Raw genomic sequence first — 25237 nt, 5'->3', positions numbered from 1 at the left:
TATGGATAACCTGTAGATGCATTTGCAACTATATTATGTTTCCTTCCACCCACATTTAATGCGAAAAAAACACTTAACCAATCGACGGATTTTAAGTTGCTCCCATGTCAAAAGATGCGAAAGTCCTGATCCTTTGGTCCTCACATTTTACCGGCGATGCTAACGCAGCTATTCGGCCATGCTATGACTATGAATTCGCTCAATAGCTTCAGTTTCTTCTTCAATACTGTCATACTCCTGACGGAATAAATAAAGTACTATCTAATCTATCTAATCTAATCTAATCTATCATCTGTTTCAATACATGCGTAATCTGTTGAATCGCTTAAATCGCTGAAATCCGAGTCTGAATCCGAGCTATTGTCACTATATCTTGCTGTGATATTCCCATTGTTTGTTTACATTGGCAGCACTGTATGACGTCACAGGGAAATGGCCAGTGTCTTCGCAGAGAGCGAAAATAAGGCACTTTAAAGCTTTATTTAGGGATATTCTGAGACCGGTAAAATTTTGAAAAAAACTTCAGAAAATACAAGAAGCCACTGGGAACTGATTTTTATTGTTTTTAACCCTTTTGAAATTGTGATAATGTTCCCCTTTAACAGCTCTTTTATCCATCCATCCATTTTCTACCGCTTATTCCCTTTCAGGGTCGCGGGGGGCGCTGGCGCCTATCTCAGCTACAGCTCTTTTAGGTAAACAATAATAAAGGATTCTAAGTTGGTCTCGTCGTTTGTTTGCGAAACATTTTAATATACTTTTGCCCACGCTAGCTGTTCAAAGTCGGGGACATCTCTGCGCTGCTGACATGTCTGACGTGTCTCCATTCAAGATGATCCCTTGCTGGCCCCACTATAGACTGGACTCTCACATTAATAACTAGATCTACTCAACAGCAATTGCACTGGTCGCCCGGTGCAATGGCTGTTCCTATTGGGTTGAGTTTTTTCTTGCCCTGATGTGGGATTTGAGCTGAGGATGTCGTTGTGGCTTCTGCAGCCTACTCAGTGGCCTTGTGGTTAAAGTGTCCGCCCTGAGATCTGTAGGTTGTGAGTTCAAACCCCGACCGAGTCGTACCAAAGACTTTAAAAATGGGACCCATTGCCTCCCTGCTTGGCACTCAGCATCAAAGGTTGGAATTGGGGGTTAAATCACCAAAAATGATCCCCGGGTGCAGTCACCGCTGCTGCTCACTGCTCCCCTCACCTCCCAGGGGGTGAACAAGGAGATGGGTCAAATGCAGAGGACAAGTTTTACCACACTTAGTGTGTGTGTGTGACAATCATTGGTACTTTGACTTTAACTTTTAACTTAACTTGAGACGCTTGTGATTATAGGGCTCTCTAAATAAACTTTGATTGATTGATTGAACGTTTTTTCTCCATTTACAAATACAATTATTTTGCAACGATGTTTCAAAGTCACTTTTAAAGGACGTGCATGTATAATCAACGTTGTATCAATGTCTTGTGCCTGCTGGGATTGTATTTTCAAGGCATTTAATCGCAACTTTACTGTGTGGTTTGTCTTTGAAGACGTTTCACCTCTCCTCCAAGTCGGCTTCATCAGTTAATGCTCATAGACTTAGATTGTTCATATGTAGTATTTTGTTTGAAGGATTTTTTTCCCCCCAAACCGGGCTCGTCATATTTTCAGTGTTGTCTCATATTGAAGTCTATACCGTAATACAGTTATCTGGTAATTATGGTGAATAAATGGCAAATGGGTTATACTTGTATTGTTGCAGGTCCCAGGTAGCCAGGACAAGCAGTCAGATAATAATGTCCTGTTAAAAGGGAGGAAAAAGCACATAGAACGTTTCAGTTGTTCACAGACTGGTCGCTCTCATCAGAATTTATTAACAGAAATTACCAATCCACAAATCACTTCATTTCCCATATCGTTTGTCACTTTGTATTATCATGTCAATGTATTTTACTTTATCTTCACCTCTATTTTCATCAAAACACTCAATAAACTATCATTAAACTGTTACTGTATCACTGGAGTTATAATTACCATAACAGTACTGTATGCTTTTTTCCCATATATTTTCACATATCCACATCATCACTCCAAAACATACAATATAGTGCCCAATTAGACCTTATTTTACTGTCTTGTCTTTCTCAGGATCATTTACCTTTAACTTAATGCACTTTTTAGCAACATTCATTTTAGCACTTTACTTTTCTTCATATTGTTCTTCTTATAATGGCAGCATAAAGTTACTATACTTGAAATATTTATTTACCATTCCTGAGAGCTTAACTTATATAACCATGTCTAAACACAATAAAATAGCATGTAAAACCTTTTTCAGAACACACACATTATACAAAGGTGAATATCGACAAATGTGGGATGACAGCTCCAAAACGAATTCAAACCACAAAATAAAATACAAATCAACACAAAAATGTGACACATTATGGGTGGGTCACAGTATAGCGCTTTTCTACCTTCAAGGTACTCAAAGCGCTTTGACAGTATTTCCACATTCACCCATTCACACACACATTTACACACTAATGGCGGGAGCTGCCATGCAAGGCCCTAACCACGACCCATCAGGAGCAAGGGTGAAGTGTCTTGCTCAAGGACTCAACGGACATGACTAGGTTGGTAGAAGGTGGCGATCGAACCAGGAACCCTTAGGTTGCTGGCACGGCCACTCTCAGAAACTGTGCCACACCGTTACATACAGGACTGTATTTTCATACGGTATTTTTTCAATTGTTTGGTAAAAAGTAAACCTTTCGAGGTTCCTGTGTTTGGAATATTTGTGTTTGAGTGACCCGCACTTCAAAAAACCCCAGTAACAAATGTCTAAAGCAGTTTTTAATGTTGTCAATTCAGTGCAGACCTGTTTTATGTTCCAGCATTCGCATCGTGTCATTGAAGAACTTTCTCCCAACCTGGTCCAGAGCTCTCCAAGAGAAAACATTTCATTCCAGCGTGAACAATGGAGGACGCTGTGCGAGCCAAAGTGTGAAATCAACGCGAGCATCTGGTCCCGTCAGCGCCACGCAGAACACGTGCGGTCCTCTGCTGGCTTTTTTAGACCTCTTCCAGCAGCCTGAGATGTTGAATAATAAGCCCAATTTGAAATTGTTGTCAATTTTTCAAATAACTGACAAACACATATAGTGGATGATTGTTCTCAGGCAGAGGCCCTACGAGGATAAATGGCTGAGTGGGCTCGCTTTGGGAGAAGGCTGAGGGAAAAATTGCACGACTCCAAAACTCTCAAGGAGAGAAATCACCATTACCTGATGAAAGCTGTTCACATGGGAGACATTCAGAATCATCCGTCACACACTCACACAGGTTGACAGTCGCTTTAAGTGTATGTGTGTGCGTGTGCGTGCGTGCGTGCATGCGTGTGTGTGTTAAAAAACATTAATTAATTCTTATGAGAACTCGTCAAACTAAATCTGTTGCTAGACAGAACAGCAAAGTCAGACATGCCGGTTGATTTGTTTTGTACTTTTCAACCTTTTTTTTTAGTGTTTGAGTGTGTATTCCATCCATCCATCCATCCATCCATCATCTTCCGCTTATTCGAGGTCGGGTCGCGGGGGCAGCAGCCTAAGCAGGGAAGCCCAGACTTCCCTATCTCCAGCCACTTCGTCTAGCTCTTCCCGGGGGATCCCGAGGCGTTCCCAGGCCAGCCGGGAGACATAGTCTTCCCAACGTGTCCTGGGTCTTCCCCGTGGCCTCCTACCAGCTGGACGTGCCCTAAACACCTCCCTAGGGAGGCGTTCGGGTGGCATCCTGACCAGATGCCCGAACCACCTCATCTGGCTCCTCTCGATGTGGAGGAGCAGCGGCTTTACTTTGAGTTCCTCCCGGATGGCAGAGCTTCTCACCCTATCTCTAAGGGAGAGGCGGAGGGAAACTCATTTCGGCCGCTTGTACCCGTGATCTTATCCTTTCGGTCATGACCCAAAGCTCATGACCATAGGTGAGGATGGGAACGTAGATCGACCGGTAAATTGAGAGCTTTGCCTTCCGGCTCAGCTCCTTCTTCACCACAACGGATCGATACAACGTCCGCATTACTGAAGACGCCGCACCGATCCGCCTGTCGATCTCACGATCCACTCTTCCCCCACTCGTGAACAAGACTCCTAGGTACTTGAACTCCTCCACTTGGGGCAGGGTCTCCTCCCCAACCCGGAGATGGCACTCCACCCTTTTCCGGGTGAGAACCATGGACTCGGACTTGGAGGTGCTGATTCTCATTCCGGTCGCTTCACACTCGGCTGCGAACCGATCCAGTGAGAGCTGAAGATCCCGGCCAGATGAAGCCATCAGGACTACATCATCTGCAAAAAGCAGAGACCTAATCCCGTGGCCACCAAACCGGAACCCCTCAACGCCTTGGCTGCGCCTAGAAATTCTGTCCATAAAAGTTATGAACAGAATGGGTGACAAAGGACAGCCTTGGCGGAGTCCAACCCTCACTGGAAACGTGTCCGACTTACTGCCAGCAATGCGGACCAAGCTCTGACACTGATCGTACAGGGATCGAACTGCCACAATAAGACAGTCCGATACCCCATACTCTCTGAGCACTCCCCACAGGACTTCCCGAGGGACACGGTCGAATGCCTTCTCCAAGTGTGTATTCCAAGGTTTTAAATGTCTTAAAACTCAATTCTACAAGAAGTTGTAAAAAGAAACCACCGTATTTTCATTGTGGTAACTCCAATTGTCCACATCGGGTGTAGAAGGACGTATTTTAGTTCATTCTTTATTGCCTCGTCGTATAGGACTTTAGAAGAAGAGCACCACAACATATGTGTGTATAAGATTGACGTTATTTATCGCACAAAAGGGAAGATTTGTGGTTATGGTGCAGATTTTACATACAGTAACAAAAGTCAATTGTAATTAAAATCAATGAAAAAAATCTAAAGATGAGTAATAGTAATAATAACAGTCCTGTTTCCACAATGCACATATATACATATTGCACACTAAATGATTGCACTGTGTTTATATAATAAAACAAAAACACTATCTGGACACCCATCTGTCACACTGACAGAAAAAATAAGTATGTATTATAAGTGGTGTGGACCGAGAAGAAAGAAAGAAAAAAGAAAAGGAATAAATGAGAAATGGAACAAACAAACAAAAGAAAGAAAGAACATAATAGAAATAATTAAAATACATGTTTTATTTATTTATTTTTTATTTATTTATGTATTTATTTGACAGGGACAGTACAATAAAACATAGCATGCTACCCATAGGTAACCGATGTCAAAGTACATAAGACTTCTAGCCGCAGGCTAATTTGCAACCCTTGTCCCTGGTTAGGCTTTTAAAGAAAAGTTGTGAAAAGTGTAAAACACGTACAAAAGGATTAAGACAAGTACAACATTATTAGCATGTCTTGGAAATATGTAGATGGATCCCTTGTAGTGAAAAGTGTCAACAAATTTAACGTAAAGAGGCCAGAATACAAATTTTAATTGTACTTAAATATGATTATAAATCTGCCAATTTTACCTTGTCTTTCGGATCCAAAGTAGAGATTACCTGATGCACAAAAGATAATCATCCATGGGTAATATGAATCACAATATTCAACTCTATTATTAGTGCATCTCCTGCGGGTTAAGACTACCTTAAAAAAAAAATTCAATCTAAGCCTGGGCCCCTGAGAGGGGTCCAGACTGAGGCCAAAGAAAAAAAAAACTCATAGCCGTAGGACACATAAATGTGTGTAAGAGGGAAACATCAAAGAACACAAAGGACATTAAAGACGTTAAAAGAGCAGACCTGATGCAACCACCCACTTCTACACACAGCCACAAAAGTAAAACAACAACAAAAAAAACATATACACTGTGGTGGCCTCTGCGCTATTCTACGCCATCGTCTGCTGGGGTGGGGGGAGTATGGCTAGAGACAGGAGCAGACCCAACTTAGCAACCAAGAGAGTCGACTCCACCCTTGGCCAGTGTCCAGTCCGCATGGATGATAATATTTACCATATTATTTTACCTTTTTTCGATAACGTCATCCTTGTTCCAAAGTGACGCTGCTGTGTGTGAATGTTTAAAAATGAGTTCTGATGACGTTGTGGCACCAGTGTTGCGTGAAGTCTGTGCGGCATTTGCCGCTATCCAGGTGCAACAAACTATTGTGCATTTTTTATAGGACTGTAGCTAGTCTTAGACATTCTTTGTTTCATTTAAGAAATCTTGTTTTTGAACTTTTACAAATACTGTATTTTTCGGATTATAAATCGCTCCGGAGTATACGTCGCACCGGCCAAAAATGCATACTAAAGAAGGAAAAAAACATATACGTCGCACTGGTGTATAAGTCGCATTTTTGGGGGAAATGTATTTGATAAAATCCAACACCATTTGAAAAGCAATTTAAAATAAATAAAGAATAGTGAACAACAGGCTGAATAAGTGTACGTTATATGACGCATAAATGACCAACTGAGAAGGTGCCTGGTATGTTAACGTAACATATTATGGGAAGAGTCATTCAAATAACTATAACATATAGAACATGCTATACGTTTACCAAACGATCTTTCACTCCTAATCGATAAATCCGATGAAATCTTCTTCCTCGATGTCGTTTCTAAACAACTCTGCCAACTCCAAAGGTATGCGCCGCTTCCTCTTGTCGTTTCCTGCTGCATATTTCACTACGTCCATCTTGTAATCTGCAGTACATGATTTCCTTTTCGGTGCCATTTTTGTTCAGCCCTTCTCAGTTTTTATAAGTTACCGCCAACGATGAAATTATCCATTTTAGTAGCTATGGCAGTAGCATATAGCATATAGCAGTTAGCATCCCATGACCCACAATGCACTTCTGCCATGACCCTCTTCCGCCAAATTCTTATTGGTTGACGTGTGTGTGACGATTGCTGACAATTTCTCCGTCTCCTCCGCGAATGAGATAAATAAAATTATTTGATATTGTGTAATCTGCAGTACATGATTTCCTTTTCGGTGCCATTTTTGTTCAGCCCTTCTCAGTCTTTATAAGTTACCGCCAACGATGAAAGGATCCATCTTAATAGCTACGGCAGTAGCATGTAGCATATAGCATATAGCAGTTAGCATTCCATGACCCACAATGCACTTCTGCCATGACCCTCCCCTGCCGACTTCTTATTGGTTGACGTGTATGTGACGATTGCTGACATTTTCTTCGTCTCTTCCGCGAATGAGATAAAAAATATTATTTGATATTTTACGGTAATCTGTTAATAATTTCACACATAAGTCGCTCCGGAGTATATGTCACACCCCCGGCCAAACTATGAAAAAAACTGTGACTTATAGTCCAAAAAATACGGTATATTAGTTTTTATACTGACATTTATGACGTCTTTTTTGTGCACCGTGTCCAATTTGCAGTCACTTACACCTTTGGACTGCCAGGTTCATAGTTGATTCCTCCGAAACGAATCGTCGACTATTCTAGGAGGCCACTAATTTGCAGTCATGTGCTGTAGTTGACCTTCTTCACCGTGTGTGTTTTGCACAACCCTTGACATCCTACATTTTATTAAGTAGACTTGTATTTGGGCCACAAAAAATTCAAAGACCCCCCACATTTGCTTGGCATGCACCATATGAAAGGATGCCATGGCCCTCCATATCCAACAGCAGCAAGCATGAATGCTCATTCAGCCCCAGCCAACAGTATGAAAACAAATCAAAAGGGTAGGAATGATGAAGGATGGAGTTTTGGGCCAAAAGAAACATGGTGGGCTCCGCTGTCTTCCTCACGGCTCTGATGTGCACCAAATAGTCATCGTGGAGGGGAAGGTGGAGATATGACTCATCTATGATGTCATATGAGCTGCAAATAGTGTCATCTGTATTAGACCAATGGTTCTCAACCTTTTTTCAGTGATGTAACCCCTGTGAACATTTTTTCAATTCAAGTACCCCCTAATCAGAGCAAAGCATTTTTGGTTGAAAAAAATGAGGTACAGAAGTAAAATACAGGACTATGTCATCAGTTTCTGATTTATTAAATTGTATAACAGTGCAAAATATTGCTCATTTGGAAAAAAAGATATGAAAACAACTAAAAACTTGTTGAAAAATAAACAAGTGATTCAATTATAAATAAAGATTTCTACACAAAAAAATAATCATCAACTCAAAGTGCCCTTCTCTGGGGATTGTAATAGAGATCCATCTGGATTCATCAACTTCATCCTAAACATTTCTTCACAAAAAAATAAATCTTTACCATCAATATTTATGGAACATGTCCACAAAAAAATCTAGCTGTCAACACCGAATATTGCATTGTTGCAATTCTTTTCACAGTTTATGAACTTGCATTCATATTTTGTTGAATATATTTATAAAGGATTTTTGAATTGTTGCTAATTTTAGAATATTTAAAAAAAATCTCACGTACCCCTTGGCATACCTTCAAGTACCCCCAGGGGTATGCATACCCCCCTTTGAGAACCACTGTATTAGACAACTTCTCGCTTCAGTGAGCCCTTCAAATGGAGAGTTTGGAGCAAATAAAGCCTTTCACCAATCTAAATAACTCTCTTAGATAAGATCAGGTCTTTTTTTTTTTCAGTAGCTTCCAGCTGTTCAGCTCCAGGCAAAGAAGAAAAAAGCCTTTATTCCGACTTAAAAGACAAACTATAGGCCAGTGTTTGGTTTGAAAGGCCTAATAATGACTATTTTCCTTCAGTCTCCTGCTAAACTCTCCACTTTGTTTTGAGACTATATGAGGCTGACTTCAGGCTTGCTTTGATGCCTTTGGACCGAAGCCACCATAATGAGGTGACTTTATGATCACTGACAATTTCGACTCGTTCTGACGTTTTCTTTCGTTCCCATGTCGTTTAGCTGCTCAGCCATAACGTGCAAGGCTGTGTGAAGAAGACTGAGGGGGTGTTTTAAATACTCTTGTATATTTCTTTTGGACATTTTCTACCGCTTGTCCCTCTGTGGGCCGCGGGTACGACTGGAGCCTATCCCAGCTGCACCGCTTAGCTAAATTACACCGAGGAACATCACCTTTACGTCTGCAAAATTTAATAAGTCAAAAACATTTTTGGAAGGAACAGAGTTATTTTTTTGTAAAATATGTATAAATATAGGATATAAACTAACAAACAGCACAAAAACAAATAGACAGTAAAACTCAGGATAAAGTATAAATAGTAAATAAATGCATACGTTCCTTTTTGACTGTACTTAAATGTATAATAAAATGTATTTATATTACTCACATGTGAATAATGCTGTATCATAGACTGTATTTATATTATTCACATGTAAAAAATACCTAATTGTTTGTCTATTGTGAGCCAATTATAGTGCTGAATTTCCCCCAAAGATAAATAAAGTACTTTCTATTTTATTATATTCTATATCATGGTTCTTCTTCCATGTATTCTTTGCTCAATCCATTTCATAATTTTACCCCACATATTAATGTACTAAACATTTTTAGCGTTATTTTTTACAGTAACCGTATTTTCCGAGCTATAAAGCACCACAGTATTAAAATTTTAGAAGGAATAAATATTTTAACATAAATTAGCCACACAAAACTATAAGCCGCAAATACATACCGGTATGAAAATATTATTTATGTATTTATTTACATACCTTAATTGTTTTCAAACGGTGTTTGTCACACGGCAGTAAAACGGCTGCTCAAACAAAACAGAAATCATCGTCATGGACCCACTAGCTGCGGAAGCGAGCTCTCCAATCACCTAAACAGACTCAATTACTCCACAGCGACGTTTTGGTGAATTTACGAAACTGGTACAATGCAAAAAAAAAATGTCCTTGGTTAGTTAACAATACTAACACACACATTGCATTAGCATATTCGCTAATGCTTACAATGGTAGCTTGATTGCATATATTTGTATGCGCTATTGTGGGACGCTTTAGTAATTATGAATTGTTTTAGTGGTATTGTAAAATTTACAAACGTTGCTTGGACTGACTGTGATGAGGTAGTGACTTGTCCAAGGTGTACGCCGCTTTCCGCCCGATTGTAGCTGAGATAGGCACCAGCGCCCCCACGACTCCAAAGCGAATAAGCGGTAGGAAATGGATGGATGGATGAAAGCTTGGACTGATGAATGAAGAATCCTTTCAAGAAGAGACACTATAGACGTTTATACTGTATACTGTTATACTATATACCGGTTCAAGATACGAAACAGGAAGTGCATTTTCAAACCACAGCACCTGCAATGAGCGAAGTCGTGATTTGTGCCATTGAACAAAAAACACACCTTTCCAGTGTATCTGTTGGTGTTATATGAAAACTGTTTGTTGAATACAAAACATTATGGCCATTAGTGGAGAAAAATCCATAAATTAGCTTCACAATTTTATAAACCGCAGGGCTTAAAGCGTGGGAAAAAAGTAGCTGCTTATAGTCTGGAAAATAGGCTAATCTTCAAAAGACTAAAATTAAAAATAAATAAAAAACAGAGTCATTATTAGGTCATAGAGAATTAAATTGCATGTTAAAATGTTGTACAAGTGAAATATTCAAATCGAGTACTGTTTGAGGATTGATTTGTTTGGATTTTAAAACAATTTTCCCGTAAGAAATTTGGCAATAGGGGAAAAACTCTGAAGAAAATATTTTAAAGTATCATTTAAACATTATATTTAAGTAAATGTAATACAAAGAAGTTAACTTGTGTCAATGTTAAACATTTTGTACGTGTAATTAAAGTGTCAGGATAAAAAGTGTCCCGATCCGATATTATTATCGGATATTGTTTCAATATCAACAAAAAAACAAGTATTGAAAGATATCGGCGTGCACCTAAAATCTCCCAGAGAGCCAAATAACATTTAAATGTCCTCCAATAAGCACACAAAGTCGGTCTTTTCTTTTGTTTTAGTTAAGGGATCAACAAAAGGTTAACATTGGAGTCTAAAGGCTATTACTAGCTAGCAGCTACACAATAGCACACAAGTAATATCGCTAAAATTCGCTCCATTCTGTCCACTAAAGACGCTGAGATCATTATCCATGCGTTTGTTACGTCTCGCCTCGACTACTGTAACGTATTATTTTCGGGTCTCCCCATGTCTAGCATTAAAAGATTACAGTTGGTACAAAATGCGGCTGCTAGACTTTTGACAAGAACAAGAAAGTTTGATCACATTACGCCTGTACTGGCTCACCTGCACTGGCTTCCTGTGCACTTAAGATGTGACTTTAAGGTTTTACTACTTACGTATAAAATACTACACGGTCTAGCTCCATCCTATCTTGCCGATTGTATTGTACCATATGTCCTGGCAAGAAATCTGCGTTCAAAGGACTCCGGCTTGTTAGTGATTCCCAAAGCCCAAAAAAAGTCTGCGGGCTATAGAGCGTTTTCCGTTCGGGCTCCAGTACTCTGGAATGCCCTCCCGGTAACAGTTCGAGATGCCACCTCAGTAGAAGCATTTGAGTCTCACCTTAAAACTCATTTGTATACTCTAGCCTTTAAATAGACTCCCTTTTTAGACCAGTTGATCTGCCGTTTCTTTTCTTTTTCTTCTATGTCCCACTCTCCCTTGTGGAGGGGGTCCGGTCCGATCCGGTGGCCATGTACTGCTTGCCTGTGTATCGGCTGGGGACATCTCTGCGATGCTGATCCGCCTCCGCTTGGGATGGTTTCCTGCTGGCTCCGCTGTGAACGGGACTCTCGCTGCTGTGTTGGATCCGCTTTGGACTGGACTCTCGCGACTGTGTTGGATCCATTGTGGATTGAACTTTCACAGTATCATGCTAGACCCGCTCGACATCCATTGCTTTCCTCCTCTCTAAGGTTCTCATAGTCATCATTGTCACCGACGTCCCACTGGGTCATTATTGTCACCGATGTCCCACTGGGTGTGAGTTTTCCTTGCCCTTATGTGGGCCTACCGAGGATGTCGTGGTGGTTTGTGCAGCCCTTTGAGACACTAGTGATTTAGGGCTATATAAGTAAACATTGATTGATTGATTGACAAGTTTGATATACCTAATAGATGTATTTATTTGAGCAACATTGCCTTTTAAATTGCACCTTACCTCCTTTTGCACTGTTTTTCTTTTCTTTCCTTCCCATGTTTTGCATATTTATAGACTGTCGCACTGATACTGGAGTTGCTTTTCATCTCATTGTACCTGTGTGTAGTAACAATAAAAGGCATTCTATTCTATTCTATTCCATTCTATTCTATTCAAAATACAGCATTGTTATATATTTGTACGTCACAAGTATAAAGTAATTCTAGTTGCATATTACAGATACAAGACAGTAACGCTTTAGTAAGTATCAAGTAACAAACGTACAAACATCATTCAACTTCTTGCGCCATCAGTTTAATTTTTGAAATTGTTGTAACCAAAAACAAATTACCACTCCACGTCAAAGGCATAAAGTGTTTACATACTTATTATTGTTTTCTCTGAATAACTTTACTTGATCAAGCATTTTCTAACATTCCACACTACAAAACAATAAAAGTAGGTGCTATGATTCGCGCTCATATTGGTTCGGCCAATACTCAAGGCTGCAACATCGGTATCATCGCTGGAGTTAAAAAATGGTATCAGGACTCTCCTAGTTAGGAGTCACTTTGCAAAAATTCATCATAAAAAGTACTCTCTTTGTGCTTTCTTCCAATGATGATTATTATTATTGTGTATGTAGCCATATTGTACTGAACAGCCAGGACAGCGGTGCATTCCTTAATCATGCATGCAACCATGTTTCCTCTTTGGCATATCAATATTAGTACCCGTAAAGTAAAAAAATGTTTTGATTTTAATTGGATGTTCAGACGGTTACTCACTCTTGAAGTCATGCATGACAATAATGTGGACTCTCTGCGTGGGCTGGAACCACCATACTCTAATAAACCAAAAAGAAGTGTACTTTCCTCAAAAAACTGAGGTGGGAGTTGAACTCTGAATTTTTCAATGAGCATTACAGTCTGTAATACATCTCAGCCAGGACTACTCCTCATTTTTACAGCTCACATTGACCTTGTTGGACCAAAAAAAGATAAGACCAAAATAAACATTAATGCTTTATTTTTTGCCCAACACTTTCTTAACCTGCAAGAAAACAGAGACAGGTTGTTTTTTTTTACTTCAATTCCTATGTGTAATCATTGAGATGATAACAAGAAAGAGGGAATTAATTCACTATGATAAATGTGTTAGCAGATACTTCCTGATCTTGCAAATTTATTTGCTTTGATAGAACTCGTTTTTTTCTTACGTTCTATTGTATTTGTATGATAAGTATATAGACTATCCTCTATGAAAACCTACTTTATACAACCACCTCCAATTAGTCTGAAAGTCCAGTTTAGAGAAGCATGTGGTCTTGGATATAAAGACGTCTTTCACACTGCATGTCAATTCCGATTTTTTTTTTACCATACGTGACCAGGATAATTGTATATATAGATCACCGAAGTCAAACATTGATACGTTTGAGAACTGGAATTAAGGCAACTTTTACTGAAATCAGTCAGAAAAATAACCTTCTTATGACCTATTTGAACCCTAGCCAACAAAAGCCCATAAATGACTTTATGGACACAATGCACAGCCTGAGTTTAAATCCTAAAATCACAAGGCCAAGCAGAATCTCAGGACACAGAGCCACACTTACTGACAAAATTTGTACTAATATTTTAAAAACAATACCACAAATGGCCCATATCCGACGTCAGTGATCATCTCCCAATTTTTAATAATCTATGACGAAAACTACAAGAAAATGAACATTGATGACACAAATAATCTGCGATGAGGTCGCGACTTGTCCAGGGTGTACCCCGCCTTCCGCCCGATTGCAACTGAGATAGGCGCCGGCGCCCCCCGCGACCCTGAAAGGGAATAAGCGGTAGGAAATGGATGGACACAAATAATATGTACAGAACAAATTATGTATATATTGCGCACTGCCTCTCTCGCACTGCGCCACGCTGTCCCTATTTGATATTGATTATTTGACAAACACTGACACTGGATTGATTTGTTTTCTACTTTATAGCCTAACAAAGGATTAACTAAAATACTGCATGTTCCACAATGCATTGCGGCAAACCGGATGTAAAAAAAAAGGAGCGGGAGCAGGTGCATTGTGGTTGATGAGATTGAGCGTTACGAGCCTACGGGTGATGAATGAATGAAAGATAACAAGATATAAGGATCATTTAGTACCGTTTGTATCCCCATTATTTTTCTTATATAAAGTACAACTTTATTTACACATTTTGACGTCCTGTCCAATACTTGATCGTAGTTAGTCTAAAGAGCACACATACACACACACACACATACGCTACTTTCACAACACCCGGTTGCATATTTTTGTCTGCCTTTTCCTCTTGGAGGTCGTGCGCTCTCTCGCTCTCATTTTTGTTTGCAGACTTGGTTGCAGCTGGTGGCGAGGCAATTGGGCACACCTGATTCATGATTATCTTGCTGCTATGTAAACTGAAGGGAATTAGGCATGTGTTGCTGGTTCTTTCACTTCTACATGTCAGCCAGAACTCCAATTGTTTCCTGATTTGACCTTTGTTATTTTTGGCTACTTAGTTTTTGCCCGGTTGTCTCCATCCTTCCAGCTGTCTATTTTTCTTCACGGTCTAGTTAAATAAACATTTTTGTGTTACCTGCTGTTTCGCCTCTGCATTTGGGGTCCAGACCTTACCGACTCTTAAAAATGTCACTCCATGTCCATATTGGTAGCCAAACTAATTTGTTCATTCAATCAGTCATTTCATCATTAATTTAGCAGAGCATTAGGCATCTGACAAAAAAACTCTTGATAAAACATGGAGGCAATACATCTGCTTGCTCACAGTCGTCCCCATTTCTCCCGGTGTGGCTAATCAGAGTACTGCAAGAGGCACCCTAAAACAAAGTTGAATATCATGAACAATGATGTCACGCTTACTTACATTAGCAACATTAAACAGGCTGTCGATGACACTGTGTACAGACTAGAAATTCATGGTGTAAAATTGAATCTGCAAACATTTTGGCAACATTATATCAAGCAGACCAGCCAGTAAGCCACACCCTCCGCTTTCCACACAGACATGCAAGAACGCAGAAGCTTCAAATTTGCAACTTCAGTGGTTTTGACTAAAGTAAAAGTATGTTTTATTATTCGTTTTGGGTTTTTTTCCTATCATGACCGCACGTCCCTGGAAACTAATTCGATAAGCAGTACACTACAATGACATGTGGGTATGGACAATTAATTCACTAGGGTTGCATTCTTTAGGGGGCGCCGCAAAGATGGGATGAACCTAAAAAAAATAAAAATTTCGCATTTATTTGTGCACTGCCCTCATGTGCCGGGATATGTGTGTCAGATGGGGGCCCTCCACAGGCGGGACACTGGCGACCCCATATTATTCACATGAAGTGTACCAAAAAAAAACGAATCTCTAACGCAGCGCGAAAGATTTAAATGTGTTGTGGATAACTTATAGGCCTACTGAAATGAGATGTTCTTATTTAAACGGGGATAGCAGGTCCATTCTATGTGTCATACTTGATCATTTCGCGATATTGCCACATTTTTGCTGAAAGGATTTAGTAGAGAACATCGACGATAAAGTTTGCAACTTTTAATCGCAAATAAAAAAGCCTTGCCTTTACCGGAAGTCGCAGACGATGACGTCACAAGGGTGAGGGCTCCTCACGTCCTCACATTGTTTGTAATGGGAGCCCCCAGCAGCAAGAGCTATTTGGACCAAGAAAACGACAATTTCCCCATTAATTTGAGCGAGGATGAAAGATTTGTGGATGATGATATTGATAGCGAAGGACTAGAAAAAAAAAATGTTAAAAAAATTAAGTAATAAAAAAAGGCGATTGCATTTGGACGGATTCAGATGTTTTTAGACACATTTACTAGGATAATTCTGGGAAATCCCTTATCTTTCTATTGTGTTGCTGGTGTTTTAGTGAGATTAAATAGTACCTAATAGTCAGAGGGGTTTGTCCACAGGTGTCTTGACGCCAATCTCTGAGGGAAGTCAACGGCAGCTACATGGACGGCGCAAGCTCAGCTGATCTCAGCTGATCTCCGGTAAGAGGCGACTTTTTACCACAATTTTCTCACCGAAACCTGCCGGTTGACAAGTGGTCAGGAACCATGTTCGCTTGACCGCTCTGATCCATAGTAAAGCTTCACCTACGGAAATTTTAAACAAGGAAACACCGTGTTTGTGTGGCCAAAGGCTAAAGCTTCCCATCTCCATCTTTCTACTTTGACTTTTCCATTATTAATTGAACAAATTGCGAAAGATTCAGCAACGCAGATGTCCAGAATACTGTGTAATTGCGCCATGAAAAGAGACGACTTTTAGCCGCAAATGGTGCTGTGCTAATATGTCCCCTGCAACCCGGGACTTCACGCGCACGCGTCATCATTCTGCGACGTTTTCAACAAGAAACTCCGCGGGAAATTTAAAATTGTAATTTAGTAAACTAAACTGGCCGTATTGGCCTGTGTTGCAATGTTAATATTTCATCATTGATATATAAACTATCAGACTGCGTGGTCGGTAGTAGTGGGTTTCAGTAGGCCTTTAAGTCCCACACGAAAATGTCCAACTTGCGACTGAACAGAGGGTCATCAACTCCAACTACTATCTAACTTACAGTCCAATCAACACAATCAGAAGACCCGCTTCATACACTTGAATTCTTGTTAATAAAGACAATGCCAGCCCTGACTGACATTGTTTTTATCTTGGTTGAATTACTATTAAGTCTCAAAGAGACCCTGGTGATCCCCGTTTCAAACAGTCTGAGGTATGTTAATAATCGCCTTTTCTCTCACATTTCCCTAAGGGAAATCAGGTTTTTAACACAATCCCATTCAAGAGCATTCGTCCATTCATCCATCTTCTTCCGCTTATCCGAGGTCGGGTCGCAGGTGCAGCAGCCTTAGTAGAGAAGTCCAGACTTCCCTCTCCCCAGCCACTTCGTCCAGCTCCTCCCAGGCTGATCCCGAGGCATTCCAAGGCCAGCTGGGAGAGATAGTCTTCCCAACGTGTCTTGAATCTTCCCCGTGGCCTCTTACCGGTCGGACGCGCCCGAAACACCTCCCTAGGGAGGCGTTCGGGTGGCATCCTGACCAGATACCCGAACCACCTCATATAGCTCCTTTCCTCAATGGATATTCATTCAAGAGCAGACAAACCTTAACCTGACTCTCGCCAGATCATTGTAATTCGCTGAGCTCCACACAAGGATCTGGGACTTCTCAATAGGAGATGTATTTCAGAAGGCGGGGCCTTGTAAAAAAAATCATTGTATGTGATTGGATAAACCACTTGTCCGTTTTCTTGCATGACGTTTTACTTCAACCACTCACATCCAAATCAACCCGTGACGCTGATGAGAGCGGCGCTGGCAAATCCAAAACAGAACAGCCGACATATTGGATAACGACAGAGCGAAAAGTTAGAGAACTTTTACTGAAACAATGCAGCAATGTCAGTAGATAATCAATGCTTTTTGTGCAAATAAAATCTGCGAATAAAAGGCTTCGTTAGGAACAACACTCGTCCCATTTCCTTCACCACCAGTGGAGCGATTTGTTAAATCAAGCTTTTGTCAAACCCTGTCAGAAGAAGAGGGAAAACATCCTTGCCACCAATAAATGCTTTTAAAAGTGTTCTCTGTTTATCTCTTAAAGAATGAATATTTGATAGATTCGACAAAACAGTTGCAATAGCAGAATCAATGTCAGCACACGACTCCTCGCTCCGTGCCGCCATTGTTGTTTGAATCAAACAGTCGCTTCGGCGCTACGTCACATCTATGACAGCCCGCCCGGCGATCCTGATTGGTTCATTATTTTTTTGCTATCTTGAAGGAGTTTACAATGCCTTCGATCCCAGATCCTTGTGTGGAGCTCAGCGAACTACAAGGGTCCGGCGAGAGTCAGGTTGGACCAGGGGTCAGCAAACCGCGGCTCGGGAGCCGCATGCGGCTCTTTGGCCACAATGATGTGGCTCAGCCGCATAATCGCCGACCCCCCGATTGTTTCTGGGTGTTTAAGGATTTAGGTGCCTCTCCCGGACATCACCCGGGGTTAACATTCTCTGATTTTCACTCGCACTACAATATTGAGGCCCTACCGTGATTGCTTTACTTTGACATCCTGGTGCTAACGAGGTGTATAATATAGCCTGGAAGAGTCATGGATGCAAGGGATTCTGGGTAATTGTTATGTTGCGTTTATGTTGTGTTACTGTGAGGATGTTCTTCCGAAATGTGTTTGTCATTCTTGTTTGGTGTGGGTTCACAGTGTGGCACATATCAATAAGAAGTTTTAAAGTTGTTTATATCACAACCTTCAGTGTAACCTGTATAGCTGTTGACTATATGCCTTGCAGTCGTGTACGTGTAACAGCGGAAGCCACGTACAACATGTTACTGGGCTGGCAAGTAGTTTGCACATGTTGTGGAAAGCGTCAAAGGCAATGGCATCATTGCACACCCTTATTATTGTTATCTGGGTGACCATCAGCAGATATTAGCGAGAATGATTGTGGCTCCCATTATCTTCGTTATTTTGTGAAACGGGTCAAAATGGCTTTTTGAGTGGTAAAGGTTGCCGACCCCTGGGTTAGACAAACATTACAGGGAGACAGAACGGGATCACATCTTTCTGACATCTTTCAGCGACCCTTACAAAAAAAAGGTGAGAAACAGGTAAACATGGAGGAGGGAGGCAGGAGCCTGTGAAGAGGGGATCCAGACTGAGGCCAAGGGGGAAAAAAACTTATAGCAATAGCACACATAAACATGTGTGTAAGAGGGAAACATCAAAAAACACAAAATACATTAAAGACATTAAAACAGCAAAGCTGATGCAACCAGCCACTTCCACACACAGCAACAAAAGTAAAACAACAACAACAACAAAACATATACACTGCAGTGGCATCTGCGGTGTTCCACGCCATCGTCTGCTGGGGTGGGGGGAGCATGACCAGAGACAGGAGCAGACCCAACAAAGCAACCACGAGAGCCGTCTCCACTCTTAGCCGGCCACCGACTCTCGCCCAGTGTCCAGTCTGCATGGATTAGCGAGGATACGTCCGAGCGGTGCCATCTTAGAAAAGTTTACAAATACTGCCTTTACCTCATGCCTAAAACACCTGTTTTGAGACTTCATTACATTATAACACCAAAATATGATGGTGACTTTAGTTCATTTCAAAACCTTTTCCACGAGTTTTGTTTTTTTTTAAAAATTAAGTTGATCAAAACATAAAATGTGTGTGTGTGTGTGTGTGTGTGTGTGTGTGTGTGTGTGTGTGTGTGTGTGTGTGTGTGTGTGTGTGTGTGTGTGTGTGTGTGTGTGTGTGTTTAATGGACCAAATAAAATAACCTGTATAGTAATTTTGTCTTCTCAACTCTTTAGTGTAGTGATTCTCAAACCTTTTTCACCAAGTGCCACCGCAGAAAAAACGTGACTCTCCAAGTACAACCATAATACCCAACATTAGATAAAAGTAACCTAGTGGGGCTAAGTATTCACTAAAAAACAGGCTTTATTTACCAAGTGTACTATTTTGGGCCAGTGTAACATTAAACACAGTTTCAACAGTGACACTGTGTTTGAACATAAGAAAATACGACACTACATTTTAATCAAGGGATTCTTTGGCGTACCACTAGATCGGGAGTCGGCTCTTTAGCGCCGGCCTCGTGGCACCCTGGAGTTTCTTCCAAAAATGTATGAAAATGGAAAAATTACAATACTATTTTTTGTTAATTATGGTTTCTGTAGGAGGATGAACATGACACAAATCTTCCTACACAGTAAAATCCCCAGTGTTAAATATGCAGTGTTAACATGCATCATATCTATCAGAGTTATTACAACAACAGCTGGAGCAAAACGCCCCCCAGTGTTGGTGTTGATTTCCATTGTTGAACGAGACAGTGTTAGAGGTACACTGATTAGCCGTGCCCTCCAGCCCCTCCTCGTGTCCACACCCTGAAGAATGTTCTGGAAGCCATTTTCTGAATGTTTAAGGACTGTGGTAAGTTGCTTCTCCTCTCTTACTAAATCAATTATTTGTAATTTGTAGCATCATGTCAGAATTTACTTTATATTGTTGCTCAACATGTAATGAAGCTATTTGTGTACGGTTTTGTATCTAAAAAATATGGTATTATAAGAGGGCTAATGTCACCCAGTGAATGCTAGCTAAAATGTTAGCCACCTCAGACTTCGTTTTTGTGAGGGATGTGGGACAATTTCAAACATTATATGAAATAGAATATTTAATATGTAAATTGTACATAGTTATGCTCTGGAGATGTGGCGAAAAAAATAGTGAGTAACCCTGGTCTAGGCACTATTGAGTGTGGGTGGCCAGAGCACAAAATCATGAGGTGTGTGTGTAAATATTTTTGCTTCTACATTGTTAATGACGAGGTTACTAAACAATCACCTGTTAGCTTACCAGCGTGAAGATATGCAGATAAGATTACAGGTATCATAAATCATGTTTAATTTTATGTGTGTTTTGAATTGAGTGTGCAATTTCACATTTGTTGGCCCTTTTTTTTGGTAGCCCTATTTGAAATTATATATAGGAGTATCAAGTCATTAGGTTTTTCTAATGATCATTTTTCTTATATTTGTGTATACAGTATTTGTTTTGACTGGGCCTTTCAACTTTGGCTGTATGTTTCGCTTCAAAATAACTGATTTGAAACTCATTTAGAAAATATATCAAATGACCTGTCAATTTCTGCTTTTTTTCTGTTTCCTAGCATTTGCCAAATTCGGTGTCCCAGCTGTAAATGAAGGTGTCAAAGTTGTTGACGGTTCAGGGACTGAGATAGATGATGATGTTTTTGAGGAAATTGTGAAGGATCCAGCCACTGGGGTACTAACCATCTGTGGAGGGGCGTGGTCGCGCGTCCCCTGCGGGCGGGGTGTGTGCAGCCAACAGGTGAGTGGATAATCTCAGCTGGAACGAGTTATCTAATCACCTGTTCCCTTTATTAGCAGGGCCGGAGACCATGAGGGGGTCCCTTCTTCGTGAGGACAGAGGAGACTGAGAGGCTGAAAAGCAGAGAGAGTGAACACTGTAGAAAAATAAACCCGATTGCCGAGAGCAGAAAAAGAGGGACTTTGGAAACGAATGTGAATGTGAATGTAAAATAAAAACTGTTCTGGTAAAGACGCGGGTATCAAGTGTTGTGGTCCCAGTGATCCGCTAGGAATCCGGAGGGGAAGAGGAAGACCTCCACACCATCAAATACAAAACAGGTTTGTTACCGCTTTAAATTTGTAAGCTATATTAACATTTTTATTCCAATATTGAGAAGAGGTAAATCTTTATTTATAATCAAGCTAAGTAGCTTTTGTTTTTAAAGTAAACCAATATTCTCCATTAGATTAGGTGTGGTTTTATGAGCAAATTGTGTCCGTGTCTTATTTCTCCTTTTTGCAATGGTGGTTAGAATCTGTCTCCATGGTAACCTCTCCAAAGTCACAATCATCCGTTTGTTCATCGGACTCAGACACAATCATCCTTGAAGACACGCCTACCAGAAAGCGTCAGAGGCTGGACTCTGAAGCTATGCAAGTAAGACTTCATACAGGCACTAATGCTTTCTATTGAACAAGGATTCAAATGGTTCAAACAATGATCGTAAATTGCATCGTCTGAGGGCTACGTTTAAGTTCTGTCCAGATTTTAACATTGTATTGTACTAAATATAGATTTCTTAAACTGTTTTATATTTTGGTTTGATATTTTTATTTCAGCTGGTGAAATCCATTCTTACCAAGAAATCGGGTGGAGAAATATATAATAAATGAATACAACCGAACTAAGTCCTTGACAGAACAGAGCAGAAGAAAATTGGTGAATATACTGGCAGCTGAGATGACGGAGAAGAATGGGTAAGCTGTTTATTGGTTTTGATTGGCACATGTGTTCTTATTTAGGTTTCAGAGTAATCTAAAGTAAATAATAAACATTTCACTTCATCTTATAAAACGTGTGTATGACGAATAAACTTGAATGTGATTTTTTTAAGTACCTCTCCGTCAAGACAGTTGAAGGAAATGTATGCACAAGGAATTGTGAACTTGTTCCCCAACCTCAGAGACCCATTTTCCAAGAATGGCTATGTGGGTTACACACTCTTAATTGTTGTTATTGTCTTTATTTCGAGTTTTCCCAAAGTATGTTGTGACTAATAGTGCCTATTTTTGCAATTCTCTTAAAGGAACATTTTTATGGAGAATTAAAACTATTCAGAGATGCAGTGCTAAAGAAAGGCGATCATCATTTGGAGGTAATCCTATATTATTCTTGAAAAATGTATTGAATAGAATAGTCATATGAGCACTTATTGGTTTTCTTGCATTTGTTGCAATGCTTTTCAGCCAATAGCCAAACATTTTTTCATAAAAGTTGGGTCACATTCAGCTGACAAAGTGTTTTGAACTGTATGTGATTGTCATGAGTCGTATGTCCCTATATTGTTTAGCTTTGGCGGAAGGACCATCTGATGAAGACAAGTCGGGAGGACCAACTGTTGGACGAGTTACCCAATTCCATCCAGAGATTGTCCTGTCTTGGAAGAGATGTCACTGATGAAAGATTCGGCTGACGTGGACATGGTCATCAAAAAGATAAAGCTGACATTTGCCCATCGGCATAACATGGTCCTGGACCAACAGCAGTCAAGCAACATTCTATCTTATTTTCCTCGTTTTAAAGACATCAATGGCTTGGTAATTCTCAACATTTTCTGTATTAATGTACAACTATTGCACATTTTAACTGTTGTTTACTGTGTAATTTTAAAATTGGTAACTAACTTCCCACTACAGGTTGAACAGGATTTGGTTGTAATGTTTGGAGAGGATTAATCGTGCAAGTTTCTGGAGAAGTGGTCAACCACATTCAAAAAGAAGACCTTCCAACAATGCAGAAAGCTTCCCTCCAATTTTGAGCTTGAGGAACTCCTGATGGCAGCTGACCCTCCTGAGGATGGGGCTGAAGTGAATGTTGACTTTGGTAAGATGTTTGTAAGGATACATTCATTTAAATGAGAAAGCATGTTCAAAATGCGGACTTACAACCATAATATTGAACAAAAATCCAAAGTTTTTGGCCTCACCAAGAAGATTTTTGGGGAAAAAAGAGCTTCTTCAGGTGTTTTTTATATATATATATATATATATATATATATATATATATATATATATATATATATATATATATATATATATATATATATATATATATATATATATATATATATATATATATATATATATATATATATATATATATATATATATATATATATATATATATATATATATATATGTATATATATGTATATAATAGTAATGAAAATGCCACTGACCTTGCAGTGTATTAAATTAAATTGTTGGTCCACATTTGAAGTAGGCTATCAAACTTTTTCTGTTTCAGGTTGGGACAGCGACCTCTCATCGATTTTGCTGCTCTTACACTTGATCCCACCGACTGCTCTAGGTCAGAAGAGGCCAGGAGAAGTTTCTGCATCCCGGGCTGAGAAGCATCTTGTGGTCTTCAAAAATGTTTGTATTGTTCTCTAATGAAGGACATTTAGTTTACAATAATTTATGTAATCATTTCTATTATATAACCACAACCGTGTCGATTTTTTTTATTCTTCTCACCATAGACTGGATAAAACATCCTAGAACATCTTGACACCATTATTACCAGCACTCAACCCTATATCCTGGCTGTTGGAGTGAGGAAGAATACAATCCACGAGTTCTTCATAATTCTCGACAAGAATGCCGTACCTTGCAGGTCACACTCCTCTCTCGGTGCTTTTGATGAACTGTTTAAAGCACATTTTGTTTGCGACATCATACCACACAATGCTCCACAACATGTACACATTCATGCCTTACTCCAAACCATTTGATGTTCAAATGGCGTATGGAACATCATGTTCCTCATTGTATGTTGTCCCATATTGCCATTTCATGCAGACCTAAGTTCACCCTTTATGTATTCTGTCCCTAAAGTTGATTGTCCTGCCTGACAAATAAATAAAGGTTACTAAACATATGATATTGTATTACTGTGTTTTGCACTCACTTGCTATTTACAAGACAAGGTTGGTGAGACTTAATTTGACACTGCACAAGAGTAAATCAAGTAGAATGAGCGCCATTTTTTTTTTCAGAAATAGTGTGAGGTTTAATAAAAACTGCAATGTTTAGCACATTTTTACTGTTTACTAAATATTTTTTTCTTCACTGCAAGGGAGTGAATAATCATCATATTAATGTATTATCAAACCTTATCAGAGTTTATTTCAACACCAAAGCAGTGTTAATGAGCAAATACATTTTACTTGGTGTACAATTATCACCACAGAAGAGTAATTTATCAACACTACTCAAGAGTAATAAGTTGAACAACACTCCACAGTGTTACAATTTTGACTCTATTTAGTGTTCATTTAACTCTATAAATTTAACACTATGGAAAGAGTAAATTTAACACCAGCTCAGGTAAGGACCAAATAGACGTTTGAGTAGTGTTAAATTTAACTCTTTAAGTGTTGATTTTACACTATAGAATTTACTGTGTAATTGTTAGAAATCACACTGTTTATATTAAACATGCTTCAGTGATTAGAGACTATTTGGTGAGCGCTGTTTTGTCCTACTAATTTTGGTGGTCCTTGAACACACCTTAGTTTGTTTACATTTACAACTTTCTCAGACTTTCTAAGACGTGTTTTATGCCACTCATTTTTTGTCTCATTTTGTCCACCAAACGTTTTATGCTGTGCGTGAAGGCTCAAAGGTGAGCTTTGTTGATGTTATTGATTTGTGTGGAGTGATAATCAGGCATATTTGGTCACTGCATGACTGCAAGCTAATCGATGCTAACATGCTATTTAGGCTAGATGTATGTACATATTGCATCATTTAATTTCCTTTAAGTGCTCCTAATTTGATTAACATGTGCATATCTCTATTATCATTATCTGTATGTAATATTGGCTGCATTTCTGATAGTTGTTAGTGTGCCATGTTGTTCCAGATCACAGCAAACGTTACCCAGCTTGCAAAGATTGTAATAAATCCATTAGAAGAAGACAATCTGCCGTTTCCTTTAACTTGGACACACATCTATACCTT

The 25237-nt window shown here is 39.7% G+C and overlaps 1 long non-coding RNA gene across 1 annotated transcript; it reads left to right on the top strand.

Annotated features, from left to right (window-relative positions):
- The first annotated feature begins 21508 nt into the window (after positions 1 to 21508).
- LOC133557085 (uncharacterized) lies at positions 21509 to 24341 on the top strand. Its single transcript, XR_009807685.1, has 6 exons — positions 21509 to 21650; positions 21833 to 22201; positions 22300 to 22368; positions 22564 to 22810; positions 22910 to 23096; positions 23520 to 24341. It is a non-coding gene; the product is annotated as an uncharacterized LOC133557085 (long non-coding RNA).
- Positions 24342 to 25237: the final 896 nt, after the last annotated feature.

Source organism: Nerophis ophidion, linkage group LG08 (genome assembly GCF_033978795.1).
Source record: "Nerophis ophidion isolate RoL-2023_Sa linkage group LG08, RoL_Noph_v1.0, whole genome shotgun sequence".
Classification (NCBI taxonomy): Eukaryota; Metazoa; Chordata; class Actinopteri; order Syngnathiformes; family Syngnathidae; genus Nerophis; species Nerophis ophidion.
Note: the sequence above shows the minus strand (reverse complement) of the source record. Positions and strands in the feature narration are given on the sequence as shown.